This window comes from Bos javanicus, chromosome 2 (genome assembly GCF_032452875.1).
Source record: "Bos javanicus breed banteng chromosome 2, ARS-OSU_banteng_1.0, whole genome shotgun sequence".
NCBI classification, from domain to species: Eukaryota; Metazoa; Chordata; class Mammalia; order Artiodactyla; family Bovidae; genus Bos; species Bos javanicus.
Genome location: NC_083869.1, coordinates 49,223,578 through 49,241,517, shown reverse-complemented (window position 1 = coordinate 49,241,517; position 17,940 = coordinate 49,223,578).

Genomic DNA, 17,940 nt, shown 5'->3' with positions numbered 1-17,940 from the left:
CCTCAGAGGCACTCGTGTGTGTATGTGTGTGTGTTAGTCACTCAGTCGTGTCTGACTCTTTGTGACCCCATGCACTGTAGCCCTGCCAGTCTCCTCTCTCCATGGGATTCTCCAAGCAAGAGTACTGGAGTGGGTTGCCATTCCCTTCTCCGGGGGATCTTCATGACCCTGCGATCGAACCCAGGTCTCTTGCACTGCAGGCAGATTCTCTACCATCTGAGCCACCAGGGAAGCCCCTGGATGAACTCTATAACCATGAAATAAAAAATAAATATTTAAATGTTACTAAAGGTGCTGTGAAATTTTAAAGATCATTGTAATCATTAGATGGAGGTGGGGGAGGGTGCAGAAAAGTGCAGAAGAAACAGCACTGGATTAGAAACCAGGTGACCTGATTTCTAATTTCAGTTCTGCTTCAAACTAGCTGGATATCCTTGGGCAAGTCATTCACATTCTGGGCTATAGTATCCTCATTGGGCAACCACATGAGATTGTGGCAAGATCAAAATGAAAAACTGGGAAACTAGAGTAAATAAGGCAGTTTTTGCCCTGGAGGAGTTCACCTCCAGTGGGAGAGATGGAGATGGAAAGAGATGAAGATGATAAAAGTAATGGATTATAGAGGACACTATGCACTGTGCTTGGAAAGGAGGGAGGAAGAATGATTCATGTTGCCTTGAGGGGCTTTAGGTGAGTTCCACAGAGAAGGTAACATTTTAGCTGGATCTTGAAGGATGAGTAGGTGTTTCCCAGACAGCAAGAAGGGAAGAGATAGGAGACAGGGCTGGAAAGGTTGAGCTGTGAAGGACTTTTCATGGCATGCTGTTTATACAAAGGGACAGGTGACAGCACAAATATCTTGATTGCATGGCGTCGTTGGCTACAGATGTGACATTGTTAATGGATCGTTTCCAAGTCTGCCTTTTTATTCACACATGTGAATGGTACAAGCAACATTTTAGGGTTATCCTGGCTATAAGTTCTGGAGCCTTATCTTCTTTCTTTAATGGATTGTCTGTCTTCTGCTTGCATAGTTTCCATGTCCTAATAGCAAAACATAAAACCCTAAGGTCTATATGTGTGTGTGAGATCAGTAGGAGATAAGGATGGGCTCTAAAGAACTCTAAAACAGTGTTCAGCATCTTGTGGTTCTTGTTATTAAACAGCTCTGATCCTCAGCTCCAGTTATGAGTTGTGTTGAGATCTTACCCCCTCAACTCCTTTATCTGATTTCTTATGACCAGGTCCTTATCCTGATTATCTGTAATAAGCACTTCATAGCCTTTTGGAATTTGGGGGTATTTCTTATTCCTTATTAGCCACTTTGATCCAAAAGCTTGTCTTCTGCTGATGGACATCCTCGAAAACATCCACTGAGTCATCTGACTAAATGCTAATTGCTGAATATTAATCTCTCTAAGATTTCTGCTGCTGGTCATTACTATGCTCCATCTGCGTGTGACATCAATCTTGCACTTTCTGTTGGACCTCTGTGACCTGGACTGCTTATTGATGATCTGTTGGTGCATTGCTCAAATATTGTCCTACTTTCTACCTGGACTTTGTTCTTATACCTCCAGGTGGGCTTATCCTTGTGACCCGCTTCACTCTACCAGCCAGCTCTGCTTCCAGGTCTCTCTGGCCCCTGCAGTGCTACCTTCCTCCTTTCCAGTTAGCCATGGCCTGCCAGGCCAGGACACAAGCTATCTCATACACTGTGTAGCAAAAATATAAACAAAAATATCTCATAATGGTAAGAAGTCTTCCAAACTCAGGCACTCAAGACCTCTAATAAAACTGAAAATATACCCCAAAAGGAAAATTGGTATAAATAATTACTACCACAAATACACCTGCCAATACATTTGTACTATTTTAGTTTTTCTGTCATAGTTAATCCATCACCTACCAAGGCTTTGAGGACAAGAAATACAGAATAACACCTAATGAGGGGCCTGTAATTATCTTGCAAGGTAAAGGTCATGATATTTCACAAAGGTAGAAACTGAGACAGAAGCTAATTTGTCCAAGGAAAGCAACCAGTTAGTAAGTAAAAATACCTTAATCTACACCCCTTCCTCCATTTAGTCTTTGATTTGTGCATCTAACAACTTTTACTGATGGCCATATGAATCATCACTACAGCAGAGTAAAATAAACAACTCAGTAGAAGGCATCACTGCTCCTGTTATCCCTGAAGAATTTCTTCTTGATCTTGTCTTTCTGTAGTTTCTGGTCTCATGCTATGTTTCTAAGGAAGCTCTATTCTCTAAACTCTTCCTCATGCCCTCTTCTTTCTTTCAGAGTAGCTGAGCCCTCAATTCAGTGATCCTTTATAGGTGGGTTGGTTCCAGTAGAAATGTCAGAAAGCATGAGAAGAAAGTGAGAAATGCTTTCAGCACAGAACATGCTGAGACCATAGGTTACATGTTGTGGAGGTTGGATAGGGATATTGGTGAAGACAAGGAAAGGTAAGCAAATTGCACACATTTCACAACTATGTTAGAATCAGTATCCCACTATCTGGCAGTGCGGATGGATAAATGAATAACAAACCTGACTTAGGGGCACTGTGCAAAAGGAAGGAGAGGATACTAGATCAGATACTGTCATTAGAATAATCTAGATGGATGCGAACAAAGAATAATGTAAGCTGTTTTTCAATATATCTTCCCAGTTAAACCCTACACTGATCTGAACTTCTGGGTTGTGAACCACACTTTGCCTGCTTGGTGTCACTAAAGATTACAAAGTCATTCTGTGTGGAGCTGTTATAATGTGAATCTCATCTTTGGGGCCTCCTCCTCCTTGCCTTTGGTCCTTTAATTTCCCATCACCATATTTTAAGCTCTACTGCCACCCCCAGAAGCTCCCTCTGCACTCCCACCTCAGCCTTGGCAGAGTATCTTATCTTATCCATCAAGCATATATGCGCAAACTGCATCAAAGTACCTCCATTCATCCCCATTAGACTCATCATGTATTTTGCCACCTCTAACTCAAAGAAAGTCTTGTCTCTAATCCTTTCCAAGGCAAACATTCCCGTGTGTACTCAAGATTTCAGTCCCTCCATATCTGAAAAGTTAATTTTTAATAACTCCCTTTTGTAGTTTCATTCTTCTCCTCTCCAACCATTCATTCTCCTCAACCAGCATATTCAGGTGTCTTTCACTCCCAGAACAATTTCTTCATTTTTTGTTTCATTTTTGGCACTCATGATCTCCTTTCACTTCCCAATAGCAGTAATTTTTTGAAAGACTAATTGACATTCTCAGCCTTTAATTCATTATTTTCCATTTATTCCTCAGCTTAGGTTCTGTTTCCACTATTGTGCTATTAAAGTTGCTGTGATGATGTCATCAAGCTGAAACTCAGGTAGGCTCTCAGGCCTGCTTGAATCTTGGAAGCACAAAGCTGGAGAAGACAGGGAGCTCACTTCTGAGACTGGACTAGTAGGATTAGGGAAGTAACCCAGACACAAACACAAACAATGAGCAACACTGGATAACATTTAGAGTAAAATGAACTGTAAGATGGGAAATTGTACATATATTTATATAATATTCTTGAAGAAGTTAAATAAAATTCAAAAATATGTGCAACGCTTTGAGTGAGTAAAGTTCTCTAAAAGCTATTCATGAAGTTTGAAATATCTCTATATATACATAATAGAAGACAATATACATCTAGAAAAGACTAGAAGATATTCACCAAGATGTTAACTTTGATAGCCTTTTTGTGTGTGAAATTGTGGGTGACCCTGTTTTCATGTTTATAAATTGTTATTATTTTTAAGTGTTTTAACAATTTTTTTCCCAGAGATACAGTTTGTAAAGGAAATATCATTCTTAACCTCTCCAACTTTTCATTTTTTAAATAGTCAAAATTTCACTGTAAGCATCTTTTCTTCTTGCTTTAAGCCTGTGGTTCACAGCTATGTTCATAGATATGTGCAGATGTGTGCATAAGAATGCTCACAGTTCTTACAAAAAAAGAAAAACAAAAAACTGATTCTGGACTCCACCCCTCCCGCCAGAGATTCTGGTTCTTTAGATCTTCCATTCCAGGGATCTGCTCATTTTAATAATTTCTTCTATTGGTTCTGATGCAGGAGATCATCCCTGTATCAGACTAGACGCATCTGCTGCTGCTGCTGCTAAGTCGCTTCAGTCGTATCTGATTCTATGTGACCCCATAGACGGCAGCCCACCAGGCCCTGCCGTCCCTGGGATTCTCCAGGCAAGAACACTAGAGTGGGTTGCCATTTCCTTCTCCAATGCATGAAGGTGAAAAGTGAAAGTGAAGTCGCTCAGTCGTGTCTGACTCTTAGCGACCCCATGGACTGCAGCCTACCAGGCTCCTCTGCCCATGGGATTTTCCAGGCAGGAGTACTGGAGTGTAGTGCCATTGCCTTCTCCGCTAGAAGCATCATGGGATGTCAATTATTCTTCTCAGTATACAATATTAGCTTTTGTTCCCTTAAGGTAGAAGTCCAGCAAAAATACGTAGTGGTAATAAGACAGAATAGCTCTCTTCTTTGTAGCTCTTGGAGCCACTGACCATATTCTAAGAACAGAACCTTAAGAAGACCAAGATCCAATTAAGGGGTCAATCAGAAGCCTAGTCCTAAGTCGAAGAATTAAACCAAGAATTACACCTAATATACCAAGTGGCTAATGCAAAGCTATTGTTCAGATTCAGGATGGAAGATTATCATCCCGACACTTCAAGTACAAAATTAGAGGTGCTTGAGCAGCTAAGACAGCTAATGAATAAAAAATAGAGAACACCAATAGTCAGAGGGAGTAGATCTACAGAAATTCTCAAACTTCATATTGAGCAATGACGGTGCTTTTATTAATCTCCTGTGGATACCAGGAGAAGGGTAAGTACAAAATTCCTGAACTATTTATCTGAGCTCTAATCCACATTTCCAGATACCAATGAAATACTGACAGCTGATTATCACACAGGCATCAGGGACTCAAATTTTCCAAATCCAAACTCATTACTTTTCCTGCTAATCAGATACTGTTTTAATCTCTTTCTCCATTGAAAATGTCACTCTCCACCCATTGGCCCCAGTAACAAGTCTTTATCATCCTGTACTTCTCCTTTGATTGCAAAACCTCATCTTCTGGTTTCACCATAAGCAGTGTGATATTGGTTATGTTGTGCATCAAATAGAGAATTGACAGCATCTAGCTTAGCACCTGGACAAAGTATGCATTTTAATATCCACATCTTTGCATATATGCTATTACCTGTTAAGGGATCTTTTCCTAATTGACCTTTTAGGTAACTTTTTCAGAAGACCCAACTTAAACACTCTTACGCATTCTAAGATCTCACCGTATGTCTATTTTAGTATTTAAACTTCACTAGTTATAGTTACTTATTTGTCTTTCTACCATTTGGATCAAGAGAAACAGACTGCACACTATAAGGGCCTAAGTGACATTCATCAAGGTGTAACAGATATTCCCCCAAACCATTTTAACCTGGGATTGTATGCAAGGATCTAATAATCACAAATCTGACTTTGTAACTAGACTTCTTTGGAACTTTAGACCTCTTCCAAGGCCTCTTATCTGATTTTAGGGTGTGTGCATGACCTCAAAAGCAGCCCACAACAGGCAGACAATATCTATTTTATATTCAATTTCTTGGCCCACCCAGCTACTGAGGGACTGCCCAGACATGCTACACTCATTACACTGCTGCTGCTGCTGCTGCTAAGTCACTTCAGTCGTGTCCAACTCTGCACGACCCCATAGACGGCAGTCCACCAGGCTCTGCCAATGCCGTTTCTCCACAACTGCCTCACCGAAGCTGACATCTGTTGTCTTTATCTGAAACCCTGACTAATCTTCTAGTAATAGAAATCCTTTTTCTAGCTCAGAATCCATTCTTGTGGTAGCAAAGATTTGCTAATCAAAATTCTCTATTATTGTTTCATTCTCAGGAAGTACTCAGGAAATAGTATATGAACCATGCCAAGCAAATCAGAGCCTCTGCTGGGACTGCTCTAAACGGGAAGGCTGTGATTCTGGGGCTGGTTACCATCTCACCTGCCACATAAAAATGGCATACTTGCCAAGTAAAGTTACACAAATCAGTAGAGCTTAGAGAATAAGCTAGAGCCCTTGAAACTTGTCATGTGAGCCAGTAAGTTTCACTGTGGCTCAAATTTGAGTAGGATTTCTATTATTTGTAACTACAAGAGTTCCAATGCCTTCTAATACTATTTTTACCATGGAACCTAGACTGCTTGTTACTTGAGCAAGTGACATCTGTGCATTGCCTGGACTGAGCCCCTGGGATGCCTCATCCCCTGCCCTGCCATTGCAGATGTGTCATTCTACTCCCATAACTTCTTACTACCTAAAATCTCATCTGTAATTCCTAAGCCTTAGCCCCTAGTTGTCCACCACAGCCTGGTGTTCTGCACTAAGTTATTTTGCTTCAGCTTCGAAAGAATGAATGAAGATCTCTTTCTTAACCCCTTTTCAGAGGCAAGAAAACTTTTTTCTATAAAGGGCAAGGTGATAAATATTTTTGTATATTATAATAATAGTATCTTTGCTGGCCACACGCACATCTGTTGTAACTATTCAGTTCTAACATTATGAACATAGACAATATAAAATGAATGAACATTCTGTGTTCCAATACAACTTTATTTATGAACACAGAAATTTGTCTTTCATGTAAGTTTCATGTGTTACAAGTTTTTTTTTTTTTAATTAGTTCTCTGAAGTTTTTCAACTAATTGAAAGTGAAAATCATTCTTAACTTGCAATCTGTATATAGATTGTAGATTGCCTACAGAGTACCCCGACCAGTTCCCTCAAATAATTTCTCCCCCTTCCTAGGCCCATCCAACTCTCTACTAGAATTCAATCAACAAATTCAAACTATTTGAAATGATTCCCAAACCTATCTATCCAATATACTAGCCCAGGTTTGTTATATGAGAGATCATTCAACACAAGTCTGTTAGATGACTGGATGAAGAAAAGCTGGTGGAAGAAATGACAAAATTAGAAGGGAAAATTCCTCATTCTTTCTTAAATTAAACAAGTTTTTAACATAATATCTTTTTCCTAGCATAATTTCATCAGAAAGTGAAAAGACCATGCAGAATCGTACTTTTGGAGGACACCCAAAGCTGTCATCTCAGTCAGGGGAAGGATTCTCCTAGTGAGCCAGTTAAAAGAGCCAAGTTGAATGCTACAGGAAAAGATTGGCCAGCTGGACCCCTGTACTTTGAATGTGGACTCTGAGAATTCACTGTGGAGAAGGGGAGAAGGGTTCTAAACTGGCAGCATATTCGGGGTTGAGTGAATCCAGACACGAGGCTGAAAAATGACTAATTTATCATTTTCAATTAATTTAAAGTTTTCTGATATTCAAACATTTTCATATTTAACAAATCGATTTCCCTGTGGAGTTTAAGCATTCTCGTAGGAAATGAAGTAATTTTTCAAATTTAAGTTCAAATATCTTGTGTTTTAATGTAATAAAGACAAAATGATATGTTATTGCCAAGAAGGAGAAAAAGCCATGAGTTCCATCCCAAACATCCCAGTCCCTGGCCACCCTGTCAACCCGCTGCATCTACCAGACTCCTGTTTCAGACAGACTATGTGGCTGCACATACATGCTAACCTCTAAGGGTATCTGGTTTATTAAACAATTACAGCTCTAAGAGTCTGGAAAAACCACATCTGGCACACAAGAGTGAGAGTCTTGGGACTGACCGCATTAACAAAGGTGGAAAATCACTACTTTCAGTGTGTGTGAAAGTCAGAGGACCCCAGGCACATGGCCTTGGACGTTCTCATATTCTGATCTCACCTTGATTCCTCCCTGGCTTTTCATCTATTTTCCTCTCTGCCTCTTTCTCTCACTTCCAGATTCTTCCTCCTTCAAAGAACAAAACAAACAATTGACTTTTTACATTCCAATTCACTCAAATTGAAAGGATTTGGAAACTTTTCTTCCAATGCATCAGGCAAGCAACCAGCTTTCTGCAAATAAACCCTCTAGCCCAGGTGTCCACTGCCACATAACCATTCACCTGTACTACATGCCAGGAAGGTACAGTTCTTGGTGCTTAGGAAATGCCGTTGGCAGACATTTGACCCCCATGAGCTTTATTCCCCATTACTACTCCTGTGAATATGTTATATTACATGGCAAAAGGGACTTTGCAGATGCAGTTAAGGGTACTAGTCAATTGACCTTAAAATAGGGAGATTGTTTTAGATTACCCAAGTAGGCCCGATGTAATCACATGAGCTCTTAAAAGCAGAAGTAAGGGTAAAAGGAAAAGTCAGAGTGATTTGAAGCATACAAAGGACACAATATGTTATTACAGGTTGAAAGATGAAGAACCACATCCAAAAAGAGTTGCAAGAGGCCTTTGGGATTTTAGGATCTGAAAGCAAGCACTCTGGTCAACAGTCAGCAAAGGATGGGGACCTCAGCTCTTCAACTACAAGGAGCTGAATTCTGCCAACGAGGTAACTGAGCTTGGAAGTGAATTCTTCCCTAGGGCCCCTGGGTAAAAACCCAGGCTGGCCAATACCTTGATGTCAGCCTTGTGAAACCCTAGGCAGAAAACCCAGTTGAACCATGCCAGACTTCTGACCTACAGAGAACTGTGAGCTGATAAATTTGCACCATTTTAAGTCACTACACTTGTTGGCAGTTTGTTACTCAGCAGTAGAACTAACACAGGAAGCCTCAGTGAACAAGATGGGGAGACAGCTCTGCTGCATCAAGTAAAGATAATGAACAATACACATGACTAAAACCTAAATGATATAGTACACTAGCAGTTGTAAGCACCAGGAAAGCAAGCAAATATAGGAATGATGTAGGTAAGTGGTAACATAAGAAAAAGTAAAATGAAGAAATAATGTAGGAAAATGTAGACAAGAGGAATCGGAATGCTGTTTGGTTGGAGTGGTGCAGATGACAGTTGAATTAACAGGTGGTCAGAGCCTCACTGAGGAAGTAGTGTTTGAGTGAAGAGATGAAGAAGGTGAGACACCGAGTCAAACAAACGCTTGGATTGGTAGAACAGTACAGTTAAGTGTCCTAAAGCAGGGCAGGGCTGGTCAGGCTCCAGAAATGGCTAAGGAGGTGATGCTTTGGGGCAGACCTGTCAAGGGAAGAGCAGTAGGAGGCAGATCAGAGAGGTGACAGAAAGCTACATCACATGGGGCTTTGTTGACCTGTCTGAGTCTTTGATTTTACTCTGAGAAAAATGAGAGAGTCATTGCAGTGTTTTGAGCAGAAGCAAGACATGAGGCTCACCAAGAGTCTCAAGGTAAAATAAGGATAAGGGACTGCAAACCAGCAGAAGGCAAATGCAGTATCCAGGTGATAATGATTACTCTTTGGACCTGGATAGTAGCAATGAATATTGTGAGAAAAGGTCTGTATGTATCTTGAAGATAGAGCCAACAGGATTTCACACTGAATTGGATGTGTGGCTATGAGAAAAAAATAAGACTTTAGAATGACTACAAGATTTTTAGACTGAGTAACTGAAAGGATGTTACCATCATCTGAGATGAGAAAGATTATAGGTAAAGAAAATTTTATGGGAAAGGAGAGAGTCTTAGACATTTAAGACTTAACATGACAGTCTTAGACATGTTAAGTTTGAGGTGTCTTATATGTTAAACATGTAAGTGGAGAGTTTGATTAAGCAGTTGTATAAACTCAGTCTGCAGCTCATGAGAGAGCTCCGGACTGAACTGGTAATTGGAGAATCACCAGCAATAGATGATGTTTGAAAACACTGGCATGAATAAGGCCATCAAGGCTATGATTCAATAAAAGAACAGAATCTAGAATGGAATTATGAAATTCCCTAATGTTAAGAAGGCTGTGAGAAGAGAAGATAAACTTACAAAGGTGACCTAGAAGAAGTTACATCATAAACATAAACCTCATACATTTCCCTTACACCCTTGGCATAAATTCTTCTTTTCAATATCATTCCCACTTCATCCCTTCCCAGCATCCAAATTCAAGTGATGGAAAAGCAACACTTCAAAATCCCCAGTATGCAAATTGTATGAGTAAGGGACATCTGGAAAAAGTTATTCTTAGTTAAGCCCTATCAATCAATTTAGTGTCTTCAAGAACATATTATATGTTATTTTTTGGCCATTGGTCTTCATGTTAATCCCGATTATCTTTACCTTTCATTTCCAAAACTCCAAAATGGTATTTGCTTATACTAATCTTCACATACATTGTCAGAATCCCTCCATTCTCTTCATTTATTGAATCTTTTCTTGCCACTAGATTAAAGTCTCCTTGAGAACTGAAACTGTGTTGGCTATTTCTTACAACCTCATAGTTGATAACAAGAATTTCACTGTATTTGCTGAACACATAGATATGAGTTTATCTTCTTTCTGTTTCCACATATCTAATTTGCAAGAATTAATTAATTGAATCTGGGTAAACTGCCTGCCAATGACAGGTTGGAATGATGAAAGTTAACTCTGTTTCTCTTATGTTAGATTTAAGAATTGAGCTCATATATGAGCCAAATTGGAGAAGGCAATGGCATCCCACTCCAGTACTCTTGCCTGGAAAATCCCATGGACAGAGGAGCCTGGAATGCTGCAGTCCATGGGGTCGCTGAGGGTCAGACACGACTGAGTGACTTCACTTTCACTTTTCACTTTCATGCATTGGAGAAGGAAATAGCAACCCACTCCAGTGTTCTTGCCAGGGACAGGGGAGCCTGGTGGGCTGCCGTCTATGGGGTTGCACAGAGTCGGACACGACTGAAGTGAAGCAGCAGCAGCAGCAGCAGCAGCATGAGCTAAATGCTTTCAAACCTAGCTCAAAATATTTCCATGGGTCTCAGATACTATGAAAATGACAGCAATGGCAGAATGCTTTAACTGAAAGAGAAGGTGAGAGAAAAATCCTAACAGCACTGTCTCTCATCTGCACCCCATCTAATGCATTCTGAGCCTTCATTATGATGGTCACTCATCTAGAGAATTTTTCTGGTTTTCACATATCACAGGCAAATATAATAACTATCCTAATGTAGCTATTCAATCTTTGTGAAATTCATTGCAAGGAGCAAATTATACCTGGAAAACTTTTGGACTAGAGATTTCTTACTAGATTTTGTTGGGGAGAGCTGGTTGAATTCCCCAAGAAGCAGACCCAAGATAAGGAGGTAAGTATAAGGAATTAATGTAAGAGTTTATCCTGGGTAGAGGGAAATAGACATACAAGCCAGTGGAAGGGAAAGAAACCAATAAATGATGTGTTCTAAAGTTGGTTATTGCTATGGCATCTGCCATCCAGTCTTACCAGGGAATTCTAGGAGACAGTGAAAAGCATGACTCTAAGATATCCTAATAGATAATACTGAAAGTTGATGCTGTGAAAGTGCTGCACTCAATATGCCAGCAAATTTAGAAACCTCAGCAGTGGCCACGGGACTGGAAAAGGTCAGTTTGCATTCCAATCCCAAAGAAAGGCAATGCCAAAGAATGATCAAACTACCACACAATTGCACTCATCTCACACGCTAGTAAAGTAATGCTCAAAATTCTCCAATACAGACTTCAGCAATACGTTAACTGCGAACTTCCATATGTTCAAGCTGGTTTTAGAAAAGGCAGAGGAACCAGAGATCAAATTGCCAACATCCGCTGGATCATGGAAAAAGGAAGAGAGTTCCAGAAAAACATCTATTTTTGCTTTATTGACTATGCCAAAGCTTTTGACTGTGTGGATCACAATAAACTGGAAAATTCTGAAAGAGATGGGAATACCAGACCACCTGACCTGCCTCTTGAGAAACCTGTATGCAGGTCAGGAAGCAACAGTTAGAACTGGACATGGAACAAGAGACTGGTTCCAAATAGGAAAAGGAGTACGTCAAGGCTGTATATTGTCACCCTGCTTATTTAACTTCTATGCAGAGTACATCATGAGAAATGCTGGGCTGGAAGAAGCACAAGCTGGAATCAAGATTGCTGGGAGAAATATCAATAACCTCAGATATGCAGATGACACCACCCTTATGGCAGAAAGTGAAGAGGAACTAAAAAGCCTCTTGATGAAAGTGAAAGAGGAGAGTGAAAAAGTTGGCTTAAAGCTCAACATTCAGAAAACTAAGATCATGGCATCCAGTCCCATCACTTCATGGCAAATAGATGGGGAAACAGTGGCTGACTTTATTTTTTGGGGCTCCAAAATCACTGCAGATGGTGATTGCAGCCATGAAATTAAAAGACGCTTACTCCTTGGAAGGAAGGTTATGACCAATTTATATAGCATATTGAAAAGCAGAGACATTACTTTGCCAACAAAGGTTCGTCTAGTCAAGGCTATGGTTTTTCCTGTGGTCATGTATGGATGTGAGAGTTGGACAGTGAAGAACACTGAGCGCCGAAGAACTGATGCTTTTGAACTGTGGTGTTGGAGAAGACTCTTGAGAGTCCCTTGGCCTGCAAGGAGATCCAACCAGTCCATCCTAAATGAGATCAGTCCTGGATATTCACTGGAAGGACTGATGTTGAAGCTGAAACTCCAGTAATTTGGCCACCTCATGCGAAGAGTTGACACATTGGAAAAGACCCTGATGCTGGGAGGGATTGGGGGCAGGAGGAGAAGGGGACGACAGAGGATGAGATGGCTGGATGGCATCACTGACTTGATGGACATGAGTTTGAGTGAACTTCGGGAGTTAGTGATAGACAGGGAGGCCTGGCGTGCTGTGATTCACGGGGTCGCAAAGAGTTGGCCATGACTGAGCGACTGAACTGAACTGATCTGAAGATATCCTAATAGAGGAGAGAGGGAGCTGAGGTATATATCCACCAGTTCCTCTCTCATCATTGGTCAAGTGATATTTCCAGAGGCACTTACTGCACCTCACTGCCTGCCTGCCCTATCTGTCAGTCAGGCCAAAAGAAAGTCCCTGGGTGAAGGTAAAGGTACATCCCATAGTATGCTGTCAGCATGTTGCTGCAATAGTGAGAATGCTGAAGGAATGTGAGTGAGACACAAAGAACATCCACTACACTAGTCCTAGAATACTTGTGTGCATGCAACCTCACTTTTTCTTTTTTTTATAGACAGGGTATCTATTATTTTATATCTGTGCTATATCTTTTCTCTCTGAAACTACTGGGGCTGTCAGTCACAGACTCTTCCTCCTCTATAAAACCCTGGGCCAGTGAGGTTCTCAGAGTAACTCAACATGCTGGACATAGTGATTATTTCAAGGTATATAACTGAAAAAAAAAAAGGCCAGTAAGTGTCCTAGAGGACTGATACACAGGTTGGTAGAGAGGCTCCCAAGTAAGGATGCTACTTGAAAGGGCTAGATTAACCCAGTGCTGCTTTTGGCCTTACTGTCTGCACTTAGAGACAAATCGCTTAAGAATGAAGCCAACACAAAGGAGGAAAAAAAAGATGGAGTGAGACAGAGCCTTAGTGACACTACCTGTGTATCCCAGATCCATCTCTGTCTAAACCAAATCCTAATCCTGGGATTTTGTAGTTTCCTGAGGCAATGAATATTCATTCTCTCTCCCTATCTCAAGTTTTAAAAATTTCTTTGCCTTACACTAGTTTGAGTTGGTATTCAGTCATGTGCATCCTTAAGTCCCAACAAATATGAATTTTATAATTTGGGCAAATGGATACTATTGTTAAATATTGTTTGTCTGAGTAATACCCAAGTTATATGCAAGAACATTAAACAATTAGGGGTGGAGATTAATCAGTATGTTGTTTGCATCAGTCTTTTCTGTACATTTTTATACATTCAGAAAATATTTATTGGAGGTGGAAACAAAATGCACTAATGCATATTGACTCTCTAGTAAGATTTAATATTCATTCATATTCTATGTTGTATAATCCTTGAAGAGATTTAAACCTTGTTTTCCCTTAGTCCCACAGCTAATAAATTTCAGAGGGTAAGAACTGAACCCAGTTTCCTTGATTTCTCATTTTTTACAGCACTTTTCTACTGGTTACCTAGGTTTAAGCCAAGTACTATGGGAAAGGGAGCTATAGTAATATAAATGAGGAAGCCCCTGACTACAAGGTGAATAAAGCAAACATACTGACAAATGGTCTCAAAAAGTATATAATTGACTGTCTGCGGCTTTATGGACTATATGTAGCGCACCAGGCTCCTCTGTCCATGAAACTCTCCGGGCAAGAAAACTGGAGTGGGTAGCCATTCCCTTCTCCAGGAGATCTTCCTGACCCACTGGTCAAACCCAGGTTTCTTGCATTGCAAGCAGATTCTTTACTGTCTGAGCCACCAAGGAAGCCCCAGTATATAATCCATGTCAGTGCCATGTCAATGTATGAATGAAGATCTCCAGAAGAGAGGTAGCTGGGAAAGGTTGTGTGATGGGAGTGCCATATAAGCAGGATTTTAGTGAGAAGACAAGGTGGATATTCTAGATGGAGAAGGTATCACAAGAAGCACAGAGATTATTCAAACTACACATCGTATAGTGGCTCTTAGAGAACAGTTGGCAAAAGGATAAAGTAATATAGTCAGATAGTATTTCCTGAACTTTATTCAGCTGAAAAACATCCTTACAATTATTTTTCACATCTGTAGGCTACCTGTACTATCACTTAATAATTTAAATAAAAATAACTCTGAATCAACTCATTTGTTTTTGTTAAATTAAACAATAGTATCTGTAAAATCATGACTTGTTATATTTTTCTTAAAATAGTTATTGAAATAAACATATAATAATCAAAGTAGATTAGCCATCATCTAAAATTATCTCTCATACTGGTTTGGTGGTAAATTCAAGTGATTCAGAAGCAAACTGACTTGGTCTCTATCTGAACTTGGCCCTTTAACTTTGATCTCAAGCACTGAACTTTCTGGTGTTTTGTTTCCTCATTTGGAATGTTGTGAAGTTTAAATAAAATAATGTATGTGGGACTCACAATAAAATGATACATTGTTTATACCCCTTCTCTTATTCCCTTTCCTACCCAGATGCTTGGGTAGGTACTTTGTTTTGCTGAACCACAGAAAAACAAAACAAAAAATAAACTGAGAATGAATGGGCAAACAGAAGTTTTCTAACTATTTAAAGAAACTATCACAACATTGTCAGTTGGCTATACCCCAATACAAAATGTTTTTGGTGTTAAAAAATAATAAAAAATAAAATTAAATAAAAAAGGAAAGGATGAGTCAGTGCTTGCAAAAAAAGAAACTTGGGGACAAAAGCAAAGACACTTAGCATTCAGGGGTCATTTGACTATGTGCATTCCATGTAACTTTACAGTTTCTCTCTGTGAACACAGCTCCAATAACAGTTGTATTATTTGTTGATATTTTTAGAGTGTGTTATAGGGTGAGAAAAAAACATAAAAGTTGACTGAGATTGACCTAAGAAGAAACATATAAGAGGCTGCTGGTGGCATTGTTGAAGGAGATCAACACAAAAGAGAAAAATGCATTGATAGGAGTAATCAAGATGGGTTGGAAGGACAAGATACTTGAGAGAAAGAAAAAAGTATAAAATCTATTAGCTCAGGCAGTGATAATAGTCTTAGCTATGGACAAGCAAATAGATAAAAGTGGGGGTGGAGGGTAATATGAGAACAAATGAAAATAACAAGTTGCTGTCAAGCTTTGTCCAGTTGATTCTTATACTCTAGGCTTAGAGTCAAAAAAGAAAAGAGAAGCCAAAAAAAAAAAAAAAAAGGATGGTAACACTTTCATGAGAGTCATGAACAGTATTGACCAAACAATCTAAAAAATTGAGTTTCTGTACTGTTTTTGAGAGCTTATTTTATCTGATGTTTGAAAAGTTGAACCAACCCCATTTCCATTTCCTTTATCTAAACTACTATTGATTCATATTTCCCACTGGTGATATGGACATGCCTCAGGGTCAACTGAAACATAAGAATGAAAAGTAAATAAACTAAAGTGCACTAGCTTTCTACTCTTCCAATTGTGTTCATGCCTGGTAAGATAGGCAGTGCTGTGTTTAGGATTATTCTTTGAAAATTAGTTCGGTTTGAGACAAGTCAGTTTAGAATCAGGGCTCCATTTGGCTTTCCTTTATTAATTACAGTAATGGAAATCCTGCAAAACGTGTTGACAAACTTTGGGAAATTGTCCCTAAAACCTTGGTGAATAATAAATGCCAAGCTTGACCAGTTGATGTGGAGTGACTCATTATGAATTATGATGAAGTAAAGTGTGTCACATTAGACTACAAAATGCATAAGAGCAAATCTGATTAAATTATCGTAAGTGATGACTGAACTTAACTAAGCCATCTGACTCATGGGTGCTAATGAGTGATAAAACCTCCCACACCAGGAGTTCTCAAACTCATACTAGGCCTGCTGTTGAAACCAGTACCATTGGGGATTCCCCAGACACATGCTTATCTACAGAGTCAAGGGAGGAAAGTGATTTCTTCAGTCATATCTTTTCCATATCATTAACTGTTTAGCATTTCAGCAGTTTACTACCTGTTTACTTGCAGAGTCAAGTGGAGAGGTTTTTTTCATATACTCTGAGCATTTGTAACCATCCATTCACTTTCAGATTTGAAAATGCTTACATTTTCAGACTTGTTTTACTGGCACAAAGGTCAAAGAACTGGCATTAATCTGAAGTGTTAGCTTGAGTTTTTTGGAACTTGGTTGAACTTAATGAACTGAATGTATATTCACATTTTCTTTGAAGAAAGGACAATGGGAATAGAAGGAAAATATCATATCAATTCAAACTCAAATTCCATTCACTACATCTCAGCAGCTCAAATAAATGCCTATAAGTAATGCATTTCAATATTTGTGATGATTTCTCCAGGTTTATGGCATAAAATAGATGCTTATATCATTAAACTAGATCATTGTTATATTATACATAGTGATAAAAACAAAGATATGAATTCACAACAAGGCGATAAAGAGATCTAGAAATTTAGTAAGAAAGGCACACATGTTGAATGTTTATGATATCCCATACCCTGTGCCATTTCATTCATCATGTACTGTTAAACACTGCAATACACTGTTATAAAGTATTTTATTCCCTTTTTCATAAAAGAGAAAACTGAGGATCAAAAAATCAAATAACTGGTAAAGTTTTCATAGATTGTAGCAAAGCTAGGATTGAAGTTCAAGTTTGCCTGCCAAATTCACATTCATTTTATAATTGTCAGAATAGAAAAAGCAAATATCACAATAAGTGCATTGAGCAGAAATAATACAGAAAACAAACACTTCATTACAGAATCCACTTTATAAACTGGAAACATCTTCTAAATAATGTATTTCTTCCAACAATACATTTTAGAATTATTTCATTTTAAATGTGAAATTAGAAATTCAGACCACCAGCAAGCAAAGAATGTCATCCTTTAAATATGTATATATAGCATAAATGAGGTTTGTAAGATGCCACAGAATGACATAATCCAGTCTAGAACATCTTTGTCTTAATTTTGTCTTTTCAAATGTGAAGCTTAATTTTTCTTCACCTTGGGTTTTATTTAAAGGACAACTAGCCTCTGATAATGTTTAGTTCCATGCTAAGTAGCATTTGTTTTTAATGTCCATTTACAAGAAAGACTAAAATCAGACTAATTCTGTGGAGGAGACAAATAACATCTCTCCTTTAAAGAAGGCAAAAAAAAAAAAAAAAAATCCCAGAGTCTGGAAATAGTTATTGTTGTCTCTAACTGCAAGTGTGGTTTATTACACACTTCAGGAGGACAAATTCTTAAAAGGCATATGAAGAACAGGTGAAGCTTTTTAATATCATTATTTACTGTGGACTCAAAGAAACATGCAGTTCATGAGGGGTTATTGGAGCCAGTTACAGAATTCCAAACGAAGCTCTATGAACAGCTTTCTAAT